The sequence below is a fragment of the Oncorhynchus gorbuscha genome, unplaced genomic scaffold (assembly GCF_021184085.1).
Source record: "Oncorhynchus gorbuscha isolate QuinsamMale2020 ecotype Even-year unplaced genomic scaffold, OgorEven_v1.0 Un_scaffold_28:::fragment_2:::debris, whole genome shotgun sequence".
NCBI classification, from domain to species: Eukaryota; Metazoa; Chordata; class Actinopteri; order Salmoniformes; family Salmonidae; genus Oncorhynchus; species Oncorhynchus gorbuscha.
Window position 1 is genome coordinate 74,289 of NW_025745143.1, and position 19,072 is coordinate 93,360.

The window sequence follows — 19,072 nt, forward strand, 5'->3', positions numbered from 1 at the left end:
GTCCTGTTGGAATGTATATTTTCACCCCAGTCTAAGGTCATTTGCACTCTGAAGCAGGTTCTCTATAAGGATTTGCCTGCTCCAATCATTATTCCCTGCATCCTTACTAGTCTCCCAGTCCCAGCCGCTAAAAATCATACCCATACATGATGCTGCCACCCCCATGCTTCATGACAGGGATGGTGTTGGACGGGTGATGAGCTGTGCCGGGTTTTCTCCAGACATAGCGCTTTTGTCTCATCAGACCACAAAATATTTTTCCTTATGCTCCGAGTCTTTCACGTGCCTTAATGCAGACTCCAGGCGGTCCTGTCATGTACATTTTTTCTCAGGAGTGGCTTCCGTCTGGCCAATCTCACATAAATCCCAGATTGATGAAGCGCTGTCAAGACTGTTGTCCTTCTGGCAGGTTCTCCCATCTCAGCCAAGGAACTCTGTAGTTCTGTCATAGTGGTAATTTGGTTCTTGGTCACCTCCATGACCAAAGTCCCAGTTGCTCAGTTTGGTCGGACGGCCAGCTCTAGGCAAAGTCTGGGTAGTTACATATTTTTTCAATTTCCCAATGATGGAGGACACTGTGCTCTTGGAAAATTTCAACACTGTAGAAATTGTTTTCTACCCTTCCCCATCTCAGAGATCTACGGACAGTTCCTTGGACTTTGTGGTATAGTTTCAGCTCTGACATGCACTGTCAACTGTGGGACCTTATAGAGCCAGGCGTGTTTCTTTCTAAATCACATACAAACAATTGAATTGGCCACGGGTGGACTCCAATCAAGTTGTAGTGACATCTCAAGGATGACCAAAGGAAATTGGATGCACTTGAGCTCAATTTGAAGAGTCATAGCGAAGGGGTGTGACTAATTTCTCAAGGCACTGTAACTTGAGATAAACGTGCATAGCTAAAATGTTCACTCACATCTCCCACTGATATAATTCAATTTATGCCTAAATCAGAGTTAGGCTACACAAGCGACACTCAAATTAGGATTCTGCCCATGAAGACAAAATTGGTAATGGGAACACCCCACACAAGACTTTACTCCATTGTCTACATTTCTCTTAAAGGTCTGGCTTAGCCGTGAGATGCTATTTGGGCACTTGTATGTCAAATGTATGCTCAGTGTTTCGCCCCGTGCTCTTTCAGACACACACACACCGAATTGCTGATGCACAGCTTCTTTCTCTCTTCTCACGGAAGTAAACTTTTAAGCCCTGAAATCCCTCTGTACGGTCGAGGCTTTGCAATTACAATCCTGCGCAGTTCATGATGAGAAGGCAAATCCAATTGGAGGTTTCATGGAGATACAGATGAATACATCTCTCTTTCAGCCACATGACATCCACCCACAACACACACTGTGAGGGAATTCATAACTGGCGGGGAATCTCTGTGGGCAGCGCTTCACTGTTGAGTGTGCATCACCACCTGCCTTACTGGGAGCCTCCCTGGGTTGAGGCTTCATCCGCTTCTTATCTAATATTTATTAGCTGCTGCGATATTCCTGACAAGGAATCAATTTGATAGGCTAACAATACTCTGTGGGTGGTGTGTATATGTGTGAGACAGAGAGAGAGTATGCACAGGTGTGCGTGGTGTGTGTGTGTGTGTGTGTGTGTGTGTGTGTGTGTGTGTGTGTGTGTGTGTGTGTGTGTGTGTGTGTGTGTGTGTGTGTGTGTGTGTGTGTGTGTGTGTGTGTGTGTGTGTGTGTGTGTGTGTGCATGGGTCTGAGTGTGTGGCTGTTTTGATTTAAATGTGTTTTTATTTGTAAAAATTGCATCTAAAAAATGTCCCTCATCTTTAGGATTTACACTCAGTGGGCATAATGTTACTGAGAACTTCAGCAGAATTTTTCAAAGCAGCAGCACTGAACGTGTTTACCAGACATATTCATTAGTTCACGTCATAGAAAAACATGGAAAAAAATGAAAGCAGGCATTTCTTATTGTACAAGTTGACAGTGCATAGTACCACGCCAAATGTAAGACAGTTTGCCTCTGTTTTGTCTAGTGAATACAACCCTGTCCCTGAGATTTCACGTAGTAACCCCCACGTCCCCCACGTCCGCTGTGACAGGTGGATTCACTTTCATTCTTCGATCATGCTCCTGTTATGCTGGTGAATGAGGACCCAAAAGCGACTTAACGAAAACAGAGTCTTTATTCCAGTATAAGACAAAAGTAATAATCCTGGATATAACAAGGAGAAAACAAAACAGGAAAAACTTAAATCCACCGTAGTAGCGAGGACTGACTGGAGACTCGACCATAGACTGCAGGTTGCTTAGGGAAGGCACCGACCGTAGCAGACTAAGACACCTGCTCACACGCAGCATCTGAAGAAGACAAAACACGACAGGGCGAGACCAGGACACAGAACAGCGAGCATCATACAAGGATCCGACAAGGACAGAAGCGGAAAACAAGGGGAGAAATAGGGGCTCTAATCAGAGGGCAAAATAGGGGACAGGTGTGAAAAGAGTAAATGAGTGAGTTAGGAGAATGAGGAACAGCTGGGAGCAGGAACGGAACGATAGAGAGAAGAGAGAGAGGGAGGGGGAGAGAGAGGGATAGAAAGAGGGAACGAACCTAATAAGACCAGCAGGGGAAACGAACAGAAGGGAAAGCACAAGGACAAGACAATATATGACAAAACATGACAGTACCCCCCCACTCACCGAGCGCCTCCTGGCGCACTCGAGGAGGAACCCTGGCGGCAACGGAGGAAATCATCAATCAGCGAACGGTCCAGCACGTCCCGAGATGGAACCCAACTCCTCTCCTCAGGACCGTAACCCTCCCAATCCACTAAGTACTGGTGACCACGTCCCCGAGAACGCATGTCCATGATCTTTCGTACTTTGTAAATAGGTGCGCCCTCGACAAGGACGGGGGGGGAGACGAACGGGGGCGTGAAGAAAGGGCTTGACACAGGAGACATGGAAGACAGGGTGGACGCGACGAAGATGTCGAGGAAGAAGCAGTCACACAGCGACAGGATTGACGACCTGGGAGACACGGAACGGACCAATGAACCGCGGAGTCAACTTGCGAGAAGCTGTCGTAAGGGGAAGGTTACGAGTGGAAAGCCACACTCTCTGGCCGCGACAATACCTAGGACTCTTAATCCTACGTTTATTGGCGGCTCTCACAGTCTGCGCCCTGTAACGGCAAAGTGCAGACCTCACCCTCCTCCAAGTGCGCTCACAACGTTGGACAAACGCCTGAGTGGAGGGAACGCTGGACTCGGCGAGCTGGGACGAGAACAGAGGAGGCTGGTACCCCAGACTACTCTGAAACGGAGATAGCCCGGTAGCAGACGAAGGAAGCGAGTTGTGAGCGTATTCTGCCCAGGGGAGCTGTTCTGCCCAAGACGCAGGGTTTCTAAAAGAAAGGCTGCGTAATATGCGACCAATCGTCTGATTGGCCCTTTCTGCTTGACCGTTAGACTGGGGATGAAAACCGGAAGAGAGACTGACGGAAGCACCAATCAAACGACAGAATTCCCTCCAAAACTGTGACGTGAATTGCGGACCTCTGTCTGAAACGGCGTCTAACGGGAGGCCATGAATTCTGAACACATTCTCAATGATGATTTGTGCCGTCTCCTTAGCGGAAGGAAGCTTAGCGAGGGGAATGAAATGTGCCGCCTTAGAGAACCTATCGACAACCGTAAGAATCACAGTCTTCCCCGCAGACGAAGGCAGACCGGTAATGAAGTCTAAGGCGATGTGAGACCATGGTCGAGAAGGAATGGGAAGCGGTCTGAGACGACCGGCAGGAGGAGAGTTACCTGACTTAGTCTGCGCGCAGTCCGAACAAGCAGCCACGAAACGGCGCGTGTCACGCTCCTGAGTAGGCCACCAAAACTGCTGGCGAATAGATGCAAGTGTACCCCGAACGCCGGGGTGGCCAGCTAACTTGGCAGAGTGAGCCCACTGAAGAACAGCCAGACGAGTAGAAACAGGAACGAAAAGAAGGTTACTAGGACAAGCGCGCGGCGACGCAGTGTGAGTAAGTGCTTGCTTAACCTGTCTCTCAATTCCCCAGACAGTCAACCCGACAACACGCCCATCAGGAAGTATCCCCTCGGGATCGGTAGAAGCCACAGAAGAACTAAAGAGACGAGATAAGGCATCAGGCTTGGTGTTCTTATTACCCGGGCGATAAGAAATCACGAACTCGAAACGAGCGAAAAACAACGCCCAACGAGCTTGACGTGCATTAAGTCGTTTGGCAGAACGGATGTACTCAAGGTTCTTATGGTCAGTCCAAACGACAAAAGGAACGGTCGCCCCCTCCAACCACTGTCGCCATTCGCCTAGGGCTAAGTGGATGGCGAGCAGTTCGCGGTTACCCACATCATAGTTGCGTTCCGATGGCGACAGGCGATGAGAAAAATAAGCGCAAGGATGGACCTTATCGTCAGACTGGAAGCGCTGGGATAGAATGGCTCCCACGCCCACCTCTGAAGCGTCAACCTCGACAATGAATTGTTTAGTGACGTCAGGAGTAACAAGGATAGGAGCGGACGTAAAATGCTTCTTGAGGAGATCAAAAGCTCCCTGGGCGGAACCGGACCACTTAAAGCACGTCTTGACAGAAGTAAGAGCTGTGAGAGGGGCAGCAACTTGACCGAAATTACGAATGAAACGCCGATAGAAATTAGCGAAACCTAGAAAGCGCTGCAACTCGACACGTGACCTTGGAACGGGCCAATCACTGACAGCCTGGACTTTAGCGGGATCCATCTGAATGCCTTCAGCGGAAATAACAGAACTGAGAAATGTGACAGAGGAGACATGAAAGGCGCACTTCTCAGCCTTCACGTAGAGACAATTCTCTAAAAGGCGTTGGAGTACACGTCGAACGTGCTGAACATGAATCTCGAGTGACGGTGAAAAAATCAGGATATCGTCAAGGTAGACAAAAACAAAGATGTTCAGCATGTCTCTCAGTACATCATTAACTAATGCCTGAAAAACAGCTGGAGCATTAGCGAGACCAAACGGCAGAACCCGGTACTCAAAATGCCCTAACGGAGTGTTAAACGCCGTTTTCCACTCGTCCCCCTCTCTGATGCGCACGAGATGGTAAGCGTTACGAAGGTCCAACTTAGTAAAGAACCTGGCTCCCTGCAGAATCTCGAAGGCTGACGACATAAGGGGAAGCGGATAACGATTCTTAACCGTTATGTCATTCAGCCCTCGATAATCCACGCAGGGGCGCAGAGTACCGTCCTTCTTCTTAACAAAAAAAAACCCCGCTCCGGCGGGAGAGGAAGAAGGCACTACGGTGCCGGCGTCGAGAGAAACAGACAAATAATCCTCGAGAGCCTTACGTTCGGGAGCCAACAGAGAGTATAGTCTACCCCGAGGGGGAGTGGTCCCCGGAAGGAGATCAATACTACAATCATACGACCGGTGAGGAGGAAGGGAGTTGGCTCGGGACCGACTGAAGACCGTGCGCAGATCATGATATTCCTCCGGCACTCCTGTCAAATCACCAGGTTCCTCCTGAGAAGAGGGGACAGAAGAAACAGGATGGATAGCAGACATTAAACACTTCACATGACAAGAAACGTTCCAGGATAGGATAGAATTACTAGACCAATTAATAGAAGGTTTATGACATACTAGCCAGGGATGACCCAAAACAACAGGTGTAAAAGGTGAACGAAAAATCAAAAAGGAAATGGTCTCACTGTGGTTACCAGATACTGTGAGGGTTAAAGGTAGTGTCTCATATCTGATACTGGGGAGAAGACTACCATCTAAGGCGAACATGGGCGTGGGCTTCCCTAACTGTCTGAGAGGAATGTCATGTTTTCGAGCCCATGCTTCGTCCATAAAACAACCCTCAGCCCCAGAGTCTATCAAGGCACTGCATGAAGCAGCCGAACCGGTCCAGCGTAGATGGACCGACATGGTAGTACAGGATCTTGATGGAGAGACCTGAGTAGTAGCGCTCACCAGTAGCCCTCCGCTTACTGATGAGCTCTGGCTTTACTGGACATGAATTGACAAAATGTCCAGCAGAACCGCAATAGAGGCAAAGGCGGTTGGTGATCCTCCGTTCCCTCTCCTTAGTCGAGATGCGAATACCTCCCAGCTGCATGGGCTCAGTCTCTGAGCCGGAGGGAGGAGATGGTTGCGATGCGGAGAGGGGGAACACCGTTAACGCGAGCTCTCTTCCACGAGCTCGGTGACGAAGATCTACCCATCGTTCTATGCGGATGGCGAGTGCAATCAAAGAGTCCACACTGGAAGGAACCTCCCGGGAGAGAATCTCATCCTTAACCTCAGCGTGGAGTCCCTCCAGAAAACGAGCGAGCAGCGCCCGGCTCGTTCCAGTCACTAGAGGCAGCAAGAGTGCGAAACTCTATAGAGTAATCCGTTATGGATCGATCACCTTGACATAGGGAAGCCAGGGCCCTAGAAGCCTCCTCCTACCAAAAACTGAACGATCAAAAACCCGTATCATCTCCTCTTTAAAGTTCAGGTAATTGTTAGAACACTCAGCCCTTGCCTCCCAGATAGCTGTGCCCCACTCTCGAGCCCGACCAGTAAGGAGTGAAATGACGTAAGCAATCCGAGCTCTCTCTCTTGAGTATGTGTTGGGTTGGAGAGAGAACACAATATCACACTGGGTGAGAAAGGAGCGGCACTCAGTGGGCTGCCCAGCGTAACATGGTGGGTTATTAACCCTAGGTTCCGGAGACTCGGAAGACCAGGAAGTAGCTGGTGGCACGAGACGAAGACTCTGAAACTGTCCTGAGAGGTCGGAAACCTGAGCGGCCAGGGTCTCAACGGCAAGACGAGCAGCAGACAATTCCTGCTCGTGTCTGCCGAGCATAGCTCCCTGGATCTCGACAGCAGTGTTACAAGAATCCGTAGTCGCTGGGTCCATTCTTGGTCGGATCCTTCTGTTATGCTGGTGAATGAGGACCCAAAAGCGACTTAACGAAAACAGAGTCTTTATTCCAGTATAAGACAAAAGTAATAATCCTGGATATAACAAGGAGAAAACAAAACAGGAAAAACTTAAATCCACTCGTAGTAGCGAGGACTGACTGGAGACTCGACCATAGACTGCAGGTTGCTTAGGGAAGGCACCGACCGTAGCAGACTAAGACACCTGCTCACACGCAGCATCTGAAGAAGACAAAACACGACAGGGCGAGACCAGGACACAGAACAGCGAACATCATACAAGGATCCGACAAGGACAGAAGCGGAAAACAAGGGGAGAAATAGGGGCTCTAATCAGAGGGCAAAATAGGGGACAGGTGTGAAAAGAGTAAATGAGTGAGTTAGGAGAATGAGGAACAGCTGGGAGCAGGAACGGAACGATAGAGAGAAGAGAGAGAGGGAGGGGGAGAGAGAGGGATAGAAAGAGGGAACGAACCTAATAAGACCAGCAGGGGGAAACGAACAGAAGGGAAAGCACAAGGACAAGACAATATATGACAAAACATGACAGCTCCACTCCTATCTGTCTAGTTGCCTGCCTCATAAGAGAGCCAACACAAATTTTCATGGAAAATGAGGTATGTGTTAATAAAAGCAGTTTAGGCATCCTTTAAAACTAGCAAGAAAGATCCAATCTATAGCTAGTTAACAAAACTACTAACATTAGCTTTAGGAGCCTAGCTAGATCGATAGCTAGATTACATTAGCTAGATAGGTTGATGCAATCATTCTACCAGCAGTTAACGCTAACACTCTACACAGACAATATCCAACCATAACAGATGCATGCTAACGCAGAAAGAGAGAATTGATGGATCGTAGCACCACCATAACTTTAACAAATAGGCCTACGGAGACAGGCAACCGTGATTGTGTCAGTCTTTTCTGACTAGCTAGTGCATAGTGACACCTATTGATATAAACTTGAAAAGGGGATATCGTTTTAAATTAAAATGTTGAAAGTAGTTTATTTATTGATAGAATATATGGATTTTTACAGGCAATCAGTTCCTACCGTGAGCACCAGGGAACCAACCTCTGGTGGGCCGGTGGTTATATTTTTTTTGTGACCAACTTTTTGGTTAGGTTTGTCTTTTTTTTTCAAAGGGGGTTATAGTTACAAAAACAATCCATTAAAAGTCAACCCATTCTCAGTCCTCACCAATTGTCTAGACCAGGGTTTCCCAAACTCGGTCCTGGAGCCCATTCTGAGTACACATTTTGGTTTTTGCCCTAGCACGAGTTTGGGAAACCCTCTAGATATACAGTGTATTGACTTTTTCAACATTTGGTTATGTTAGCCTTATTCTATTCTAAAATGTATTAAATACATTTTCCCTCTTCAATCTACACACAATACCCCATAATGACAAAGCCAAAACATGTAAAAAAAACATTTTTGCAAACGTATTGAAAATAAAAAACAGAAATACCTTATTTATAAACATATTCAGACCGTTTGCTATGAAACTCTAAATGTATCTCAGGTGCATCCTGTTTCCATTGATCATCCTTGAGATGTTTCTACAACTTGATTGGAGTCCACCTGTGGCAAATTCAATTGATTGGACATGATTTGAAAAGGCACACCCCTGTCTATATAAGGTCCCACAGTTGACAGTTCATATCAGAGCAAAAACCAAGCCATGAGGTTGTAGGAATTGACCATAGAGCTCAGAGACAGGACTATGTCGAGGCACAGATATGGGGAAAGGTACCAAAAAAATGTCAGCAGCATTGAAGGTTCCCAAGAACACAGTGGCCTCTATCATTCTTAAATGGAAAAAGTTTGGAACCACCAAGACTCTTCTTAGAGCTGGCCGCCTAGCCAAACTGAGCAATCGGGGGAGAAGGGCATTAGTCAGGGAGGTGACCAAGAACCCGATGATCACTGAGAGTTCCTCTGTGGAGATGGGAGAACCTTCCAGAAGGACAACCATCTCTGCAGCATTCCATCAATCAGACCTTTATGGTAGAGTGGCTAGACGGAAGCCACACCTCAAGTAAGGCACATGACAGCCCGCTTGGAGTTTGCCAAAAGGTACCGAAAGGACTCTCAGACCATGATAAACAAGATTCTCTGGTCTGAGGAAACAAAGATTGATGTTTTTGATGAAGCATGTAAGCTCCCTGTAGGTAATAGTTGACAGAGGTTATCCGAGGATAAACACTTTTTAACAAACTCTCGTTGGTCCATCTGGACCAATTTAAGTAAGTCCCAAAAACAGTTTAATATGTGTGCTTATCAAAGATAGGGGGCGATAGTGAGAACACGTTAACATCCTTACCTTTAAAAAAATCTCACCCAAATGAACCGTTGTGAATGGCTGTATTAATCATTTGAGCAATAGTGGACCAAATTGATTCCAAAATGTTAAATAGACCTCCGGAGGAATTACCGTCCCATCCAGGTGATTTTGTTTTTATTCATGCTATCCAATGCCCTTTTGAGTTAATTGAGAGAGATTTTGGCTCCCAGCGAGGTGGCTTCCTCTTTTGAGAGAAGAGTTCATAATTCCTTTAGAAAGGACTTAGTCTGTGTCACGATCGTCTGAATGAATGGACCAAGGCGCAGCGTACTTAGAGTTCCACATGTTTAATAAATATGAAACTCACCACAAACAATATAGAAGAAAACAAAACATTTTCTTATTAACATTAAATGATCTGGCAACAGCTCTAGTGGACATTCCTGCAGTCAGCATGCGAATTGCACACTCCCTCAACATTTTTGACAACTGTGGCATTGTATTGTGTGACAAAACTGCACATTTTAGAGTGCACTTTTATTGTCCCCAGCACAAGGTGCACCTGTGTAAAGAGCATGCCTTTTAATCAGCTTCTAGTGGATGGATTGTCTTGGCAAAGGAGAAATGCTTCTAAGAGGGATGTAAACAAATGTGTGCACAAAATAATAAGCATTTTGTGCGTATGGAACATTTCTGGGATCTATTATTTCAGCTCATGAAACATGGGATCAAAACATTTTTGTTCAGTGTAGTTCACTAAACTACAGAGTATGATGTTCACTGAAGTTGTTGTCTCTGGCTCATTTGATATCAGATTCAGAATGAATATTAACAAGGTTTGTGGTAGTTTGATAGGGCTTGATCCACCTTTGGCCAGGAGTGTTTCCAATTCACATGATCTGACAAGAAAAACCCAGCCCTATAATCAAAGGACAGATGAAAAGGGAAGCTATCTATAATAATAATATTTTGGCATAGCCTACGAATAAGATCCAGAGTTGTACCAGACCAGTTCATGAGATCAGAAAAATTCCAGGCCCCAGAAAAAACACGTATGAATTCTGCCACACCACTTTTGAACCTGTGGTAACAAATCTGTATGCATACATACCTACAGTATGTGGTAAGTAACATTCAGGCATACCATGCCACGGTATGGTGCCATACCTCGTACTATCAGTGTCATTGCATGAACAGCATGAGAGTTGCTTTCCTAGAAATACAGTGATAGAGCAGATGTTGTCTGTGAGTGGACATTTCGTAACACTTCTTAGTGTGTGTATGTTCAACAGACAGAGAGAGAGAGAGAGAGAAAGATATGGTGGCGACTGGCGTGAATCGACAGGGGACTTCTTTCTCACTTACATTACCACAGTCTGTCGTCCACACACACAATAAACGAAAACTCACTCCCTCTCTCCATCTCCCTCTCGCAATCCATCACCATCTGCACGGAATGAATCGTGAAACAGATTTCTCTCACATACATTATGGTTAAGAAAAGACTGGGGAATGTGTTTTATATCGGGTTTGATTTTTATGTGGAGTTTTGAGGTCGTCCATCATCGTGCCAAGTGGCACCCTTGTGCAGCATGACCCGTAACGAGAGGTTGTTATGGTGCGTCATCAATCAACCATCGGTCCTGCGCCGCCGCCAACCTCTCATGCCCGATACGCTGCGGTGGGCTCGGCTGGATTCCCATCGTACCATCCCTTTACCGCCACAGAGGTCGTGCAGAAATTCACCGCCATCCGTCATTTGAATGGCGTTGAAACAGTGTTTTCTCTTTCCACGTGAACCCTGGTAGAAGTTGCTTCTCCCACGTGCCGAGGTACAATATCAGAGGGGTTGAGAGATAATTGGCCTCCGGGTTGTCAGGTGGAAGCGAACATTTTGTGTACATTTGGCTGGACTTGTCTTCATTTACCTGCGCAATGACACCTGGGTCAGAGCCTTTAAGAAAACACGGGGTCACTTCTATTATATGGTATGGGTAAAATCCTACTGTATAGACAACAGGGGTCACCATGCCACTTGGTCCCATACAAAGGAGATTATACTAAATTGCATTATACTAATATATTAAAGACATACAGAGCAGAGACAGTAGAGTACAAGGCTTATATTGTAAAAAAAAACAACTTTTCTGTGTGGCTATGTATTTCCGGCCACAAAGCCCTAGGACATTGAAAGGCTTCTTTTAGGAAACACTCTTAATGTTTGAATATAATCTTTCAGAGTCAAAATCTTCGGCGTAGAAATAGACACAAGATGCAGTGGGAGCCTGCACATGGACACGCAGGGTAGCGCTCGACTAATCCTTTTCCTGTCAAAGTCAGGGGGATTATGATTTCAGCAACACTCCTTTTGCCCTTCACACTCACAGGGAAAGTCACCAACATCCATAATTAGGCCAGATCAACCCCCATCCACTTAATGTCCTGTGAAATCATATTTCACTCCTCAGAGGAAAAGGGATTAAAAAATAACAGTGGGGGGGGGGGGGGGGGGGAGAAAAAAAAATACACATTTTAAAGAGAAACAGGGCTGTGAAGTGATAGAGGGCAAATGGAGGTGCTGTGGGTCGTGAGACAGCTGGACGAGTACATTTCTGTTGGACCTCTTGGTTTTTCCAATCACATATACAGTTTCGGTGTGATGTGATCATTAGCATAAATGGTCATGTCATTTTTATCATTTACTAGCCCCTAATCTCATATAGACTAATGTGACTGTTATATAGTCAAAGCTGTAGTGCGTTTGGCAGTGTTCTTGATTGATCACCCATAATGACTTCTCCAGCAAGAATGGGAATGATGCCTCAGATGCTGTTAATCAGGCATCTGGCATGAGAATAACTATAAGAGTTGACAAGACAGCACAAATAGACCTTGGACCAGGCTAGTCCATCACCAATTTATGTAACAAATGAGTCTTTCGGTGTGACAAGACAGATCATCTATTAAAAAGTGTCTGCTTATCAGTTCAGAAAGTTCTGTAATAAGATTATCAGGCAGCCTTATTTTCCCCAAACCCCCAATCACTAATTACCACACCACCCCTTCTTGTTTAAAAGCAGAAAATCTAACTTTAAACCTGCGGGCCGAACAGCAAGCACTTCTAATTACAGTGCTGTGGGGTAGGGACTGAAGAGCAGAATCCAGTCAGTGTCTCAGGCGAGACTACCTTGAGGAGACTAAGGCAGAGAGCTAGCTAATCCTCCACTGTGATTACTCAGCCAAACCTTTCAGGAGGAGCACACAGCAGCCCGACATACTCTCTCCTACCAAGGGGAGAGGATAAAAACATTCAGGGGCCAGATTGGATCTGGGGTTTTTCATAGGATGTAAGGCAGTATTATCGACCAGAACATCTGAATTCCCCCCCCCCCCCCCCCCTTGTCACTTTCTATCTCTCTCCTCCCTCATTCCTAATACAATCCGTTTCCCCCCCTCCTCCCTATCAGGCTACCTCCTGTTTTATCCCTTACCTCATTGGACCTCTTCTTCCACTCCATTTTCTTCTCTCCAAAGTGCAGGATGGAACGCTCTTTTGGGGCTTGTGGGGTTTTAATTAAAATTTTGAGCCTCAGTTCTGCTTATAGACTCAGTGATCCTGAAGCTTGAACTTAATAAACTAAGGTATCCAATCGAGTGAATTTGTAATAAAAAAAAATGTATTTTTTTTAAATGATTTAATTTGCAGCAAGATGTCCCTTTCACATTCAAGATACACTAAATGACCAAAAGTATGTGGACTCCTGCTCATCGAACATCTCATTCCAAAATCATGGGCATTAATATGGAGTTGGTCCCCCTTTGCTGCTATACGGCCTCCACTCTTCTGGGAAGGCTTTCCACTAGATGTTGGTACATTGCTGCAGGTACATGTTTCCATTCAGCCACAAGAGCATTAGTGATGTCAGGCACTGATGTTGGGCGATTAGGCCAGGCTTGCAGTCAACCCCCCAAAATGATGTTATTTACATCAAAATACTGCGTTAAAATTAAATTGTTTTCGACATTTCAACACCAACCATATTTCAGCATTTTATCATGAGCAAAATGAGAGCAATGTCGCCAGCCAAAAGACACAAAAGCTCTGTGAAAATGACACTTTTCAGTTTTTAAATTCTGATCCGGTTACCTGGTCACGATTCAAAGATTCGCCGTGGGGAGCTTTGTATTCGTGCTGCAGTTGGAGTCTGCCTGCCTGCATGGGAACCTCCGCTCCCCTTCCTCCCTTCCCCACCCCCCGCGCACGGCTCTCTACCGCCAATACCTAAAAATAGAACCAGGAATCCCTGCATTAATTTAGAAGAGGAACAACTGTCAGCATTTCTTTAAGAGACCCATCTTCACTGTCAAATATTTGGTTTTTGGATTGGATTTATAATTAATTTAACTTCAGGACGGTGGACATAATCCTTTATAATGGAGACACGCAAGCCCCACAATTAAAAAAAATGTGTTTATGCAGTGAAAGTCTGTCGTAAACATGCAAGTGGCGCAAGCTAGTGCCATGGAAAAAAATACAAGAGAGAAAAAATAAATTAAACACCCACGTTGGGAATAATTTGACCAATGACGCTACAATTCCAATGTTACAGTCAAACATGCTTGGCAACAATATTTCATCTGGTTATTTTACCCAGAGCCCCAATTGGCACAGACAATAAAACACTTTCAGCAGAGCCTAAAAGGCCTACACCCAAAGTACTATATCTAAGTATGATCATTGATTTTCTTACTGTCATTTATAATCTCCGTTGATGTTTCTTCCTCCAAGAGAAGTCTGCACAACCCACAGACGAATCAGGTCGGCTATTTCTCTCACATGATATTGAGATCAATTATATATTTTTTTTACTAGAATAACAGTATAGTGAAATGAAGAAAATGCATAGAATTATGCTGAATAGAGAAGAACATTTGTGATAGCAGTTACAAAGTCAATGTTTTGACCTAGAGGCTTGGCATATGATTTTGCACAGGGGAGTACATGTGTAGCACTTAAATCAGGAAGGCAGTTGTTTACTTTCAATGGCCAAGCTAACAATATGGTTCCACGGTTCTAAGTGCTTGCTTGCAGTGGTCAGTTCCCTTCTTTGTGTTGCTGTTGTGGCTCTGAAGGGATGAGAGGCTCGGGTGAGTCTTTGAACCTTGCATGAATGATGAGTTTCTCTTATACCTCTAATTTCCATATTTCACCTAGATACCCTCTATTCCACACAGACCTCTCCACCCACACACACTCTCTACCAATACACACTTTCAAAGCACTGTTGTGTACCGAGCTCGTTCCTGGCCATCTCTGACATCACAAGCTTCACACCCCCTTCAGAGTGGCCTTCTCTTTCATTGTCCTTATCCCATTCAACATGTCCATTCTCTTGTCCTTAACCGCCCCTCCAACCTGCTTCCTCTGGGACCACAATATTGGCTCAGTGGAGGGAATCTGATGATTTGGCTCCTTGGGGGAGGGGGGTCAAATGATGAGCATCAGGGGAAGCTCCTGTGTCGTTGTTAGAGTACTGTACATTCTGCTTTGTCGACATGCACCGCACACTGTGTTGCATAATAACTATAACCCCTCCCTCATCCTCCATCCAGCCATTCATTTAAAACCTCATACCGCCATCGGGCATACCAACCCTACCACGGTGTACCCCCCCCCCCCTAATGAGAAGACATGATCACGTTCAGGCAGTGTGGAGAGGAGGATGGCTTCCCCTCGGCCATGGTAACTAACTGGTTATTGGTCCCTTATCTTTGCATTGGCGCATGACAACATGGCGTAACAGCAACAGTTACAGGCTTTCTTTCTCACTGCGCTTTCACAGTGGCGTATGAACTTGAATGCTCCTCAGAATATCCCTTTAACACGGATCTGATCTGGCTGAGCCGGCGCCAGCATGCTGTACTACAGCTGCCGCCTGCATGTGGCACTTTATCATCCGGCGGCCCACTTCTTTGTGGCTGCAATGGAAAACACTTAATCAAAGTTGTCCACCCAGTGCCGGTCCATTCATTTATGGGGGCTTGGATACTAACACGCAAACTGATATTTAACAGCGGCTTGCCATGTACCTGCCTTGCCCTGAATGATGGCGGGATGCTTAGTCATTTGAGTAGCCTTAGCAAATCTAACTGATGATCTAGCTGTCAGAGGAATTCTATTCAACCATTGGGCGCTCGGCTGTCAGTGCCGCTGCCTGCCAGTATCTATACGGTCGACGGTGTCTACCCTTACAAAACATGTATTTATTTTTTTACATGAATCAGACACGTGGTTTTCGGATACATGTACATTTTTCACGTGTTTTTCCCTCATTCATTCTTTCTCACACGTGATATATATTTTCTTTAGTTCTTCCAGCTACATCTGGTTTACCATCCAGGGACAACCGGGACAGACCCTGCTTCGCTTCAGAGGCAAACCAGCAGTGGGATGCAGGGCGCTATGTCGCTGGAATGAATGTGCCAAAACTGGAAAAAATACAGCGAAAGCAAAGGCCAGGGTAAGATAACTAAAGACAGGGAAAATTGCAGGAAAGAAGGAAGCGTGTTATTTTATAGCATTATCATAAAAAATAATCACTGAAAATGATTTTTACAATTAATTTGTTTTTGCATTTGGAAAGGATTTCCTTGCAATATTTTGTTTTGCTATCAATACTTTTGGCTTTTTGTTAAGCTTTCGATACCATTATTTTTGTTTACAATACGATGAAATTTTTTCTCGCCTTCAGAATGTTCCATGATATTAATAGAAAAAAAGATTGCTTACTCACTTGAGGATTGCATCTCATAACGCTATTACTCTATTACATTTACATTTACATTTAAGTCATTTAGCAGACGCTCTTATCCAGAGCGACTTACATAGTGTAGGTCAGAGACACAGAGCATAAATATAGACTCTCTCTACTGGAGTCAGGCTGAACTCTCCCCATACACCATACAGGAGTCATACACCAACACTACAACTGCACTGAAACAGTCTCTACACACACTGTCGCCCTACCTACCACGCATAGCAACACACACAAACACGCACAACACATAGTAATTGCAAACAACCCCAGTCAGTCTATGTGAGGCAGAAAAACTGCAGTAACAACCCCAGTCAGTCTATGTGAGGGAGAAAAACTGCAGTAACAACCCCAGTCAGTCTATGTGAGGGAGAAAAACTGCAGTAACAACCCCAGTCAGTCTATGTGAGGGAGAAAAACTGCAGTAACAACCCCAGTCAGTCTATGTGAGGGAGAAAAACTGCAGTAACAACCCCAGTCAGTCTATGTGAGGGAGAAAAACTGCAGTAACAACCCCAGTCAGTCTATGTGAGGGAGAAAAACTGCAGTAACAACCCCAGTCAGTCTATGTGAGGCAGAAAAACTGCAGTAACAACCCCAGTCAGTCTATGTGAGGGAGAAAAACTGCAGTAACAACCCCAGTCAGTCTATGTGAGGGAGAAAAACTGCAGTAACATGCTGTTCCTCTGACACACACACACACACAGACACACACACGCACGCACGCACGCACACACACACACACACACGCGCGCGCATGCACTGAGACCACAGTAACCTCTGCCCCTCACACACGTTGTGGGATCAGGGGAGTCAGGGGGCTCAACAGCCATATTTACATATCTCTCTCCAGGATCATTCCAACATGTCACAATAGTGGAAACTCCCCCCAGCTTACACCGATCAATAGCTTTTAAATCCATGACAGTGATTGTGCAAGTCCACCATTTTTGGAAGATTGGGACACAGCCATAGCAATATCTCTTTTACACCCTTCCTTGGTTTGGAGTGTTTTAAGGTGTAGACAATAGACTTGCCTGGCTATGATCCCCCACAATCCCCAAGTTTATTTCCCCTTCCATGTTATTCCAGATCAGTTCTGGGCAAGATCCAAAATGGCACCCTATTGCCACTATTCCTTATTTCCTATGCATGGAATAGGATGTGATTTCAGATTTGTCCCTGGAGTGAATAAAACACATTGTAATGTTACTGAAGTTCATAGAAACACTCAGTTAGAGTTTAGGCTTAAAGGTCATGACTCAAGGGTCAAGGGTAAGAGGTGAAGTTGTCTGTCCGTTAGGCGCTGTTGGTCTGGAGGATGGTAAGGTTGGGAATATGTGTTGTAGTGGCGGAGCTGGAGGTCGTCTTGGGGTCATCCTTGGAGTCGTCGTTCCCAGGATGCAGTGGGTGTGTTATTGTTAGGGTCAGCTTACTTAGACCTGCCTCCAACTTCTGCTCCGCGCCCTCTGCTCTGTCCCCTCTTTCCTGGTCGCAGGAATTACAAGTGTTGAGTCTTCTCCCCGCCACAGTTTCAGTAAAGCTGAGGGATGGGGCTGGAGAAATGCAACCACTCTCAAATCCATAGACCACGCTATGCATACAAGTACTGCCCATGCATGGTTTAAACATGTGTTTAGGCTATACAGTGGTGCTTTACATTTACTTTGTTTACAAACATAGGGGTAAAACAAGCTTATGCCTTGGCTTCTGATGGGTTACGACAGTTGAACTAAGCTCATAAAGACATTTATACATTTTATTCCTAAAGGTTCCGTGGCTTCATATTATTAATTTATAAGCCAAACGTGTATGTAAGCAACTAAGGATTGCCCCTTTAACAGGCAGTGACCTTTACACAGCAGAACTATGTTGCCAGTTGAATGTGATCCATTAACCAACTCCCCAAAAATGTAATTACACATGTGAAAGTTAGATTTTCACATGATTGATTTTCACTTGTGAACTTGCAATTCCACATGTGAAAGTAGGATTTTCGCATGAGAATGTTTTTCACATGGGAAACTGCATATCCGATTTTTCACGAAAGTTTTTAACCTGTGAAAATGCAAATTTCGCATGTGAAAACACAATTCACATGTGAGGTGAAAACAACATGTTATTCTCCTCACATGTGAAAGGGTGGTGTTAACATGTAATACATGTGAAAATGCTAGGGTATGCCTCTCATTCTCTCTCTCTTTCTCTCTCTCTCTCTCTCTGTGTGGTGTGTGATTGGCAGGCCTGTATGAGTCACTGTCTCATATCTCTGAGTTCAGGGGTCATTTATCATGCTATTGGCAATGCTGTACAAATGCATCACTTCTATTGGATGTCACCTCCCCTGTGTGTCATAACATTGCACCAAGGACCCTCGCCTCCTCACGGCTTGTAAGAATCACCATTGTTAGTCATCGCACTCGAGTGAAGTCGTACGAAGTTGCTTTGAATTGACAGACAGCAATCCAAGATGGCCGTCGCTCCTGTCCACCACATGAGAACTCCCCTCCATATAAGGCAGAGGAGCAGGGATTTATTTGAAACACGGCTTGTCTCTTTAAATGTAAAAAGTACAACCTCCCAACACAGGCTCTTCTTGCTCTCCTGTTTCCACAACAGCTGTCGGCTCCACCGCTTCCCACAGTGAGCACAAAGAGAATACGAGGGAGAAGGCAACTCTCATTACACATGGATAGATTCACACAGAGCCTGTTGGACTCAGAGAACAGACAGGCACAGAGTGTGCACTGTTTAACCAAATCATGTCATGCTACACATGCATAGGTGTTGAGTCTGACGAGACATTGGCGGGTTGGGGTCGTAATGAAAATGCTATCTTTATTACAGAATGCAATAGGGCATACCTACAGGTTATACACACAGAAGATGTGCCTTTATGCATACAACATTACTATTTCCCCTGTATCCTCACTATTGTAGTTGAATCCTTATTTTTGTTGACTTCATTGACCACAGCACAACATAGTTTCCATTTCCCCTCTACTCAATAGAATGTGTTTGATTTTCTCTAACCTGC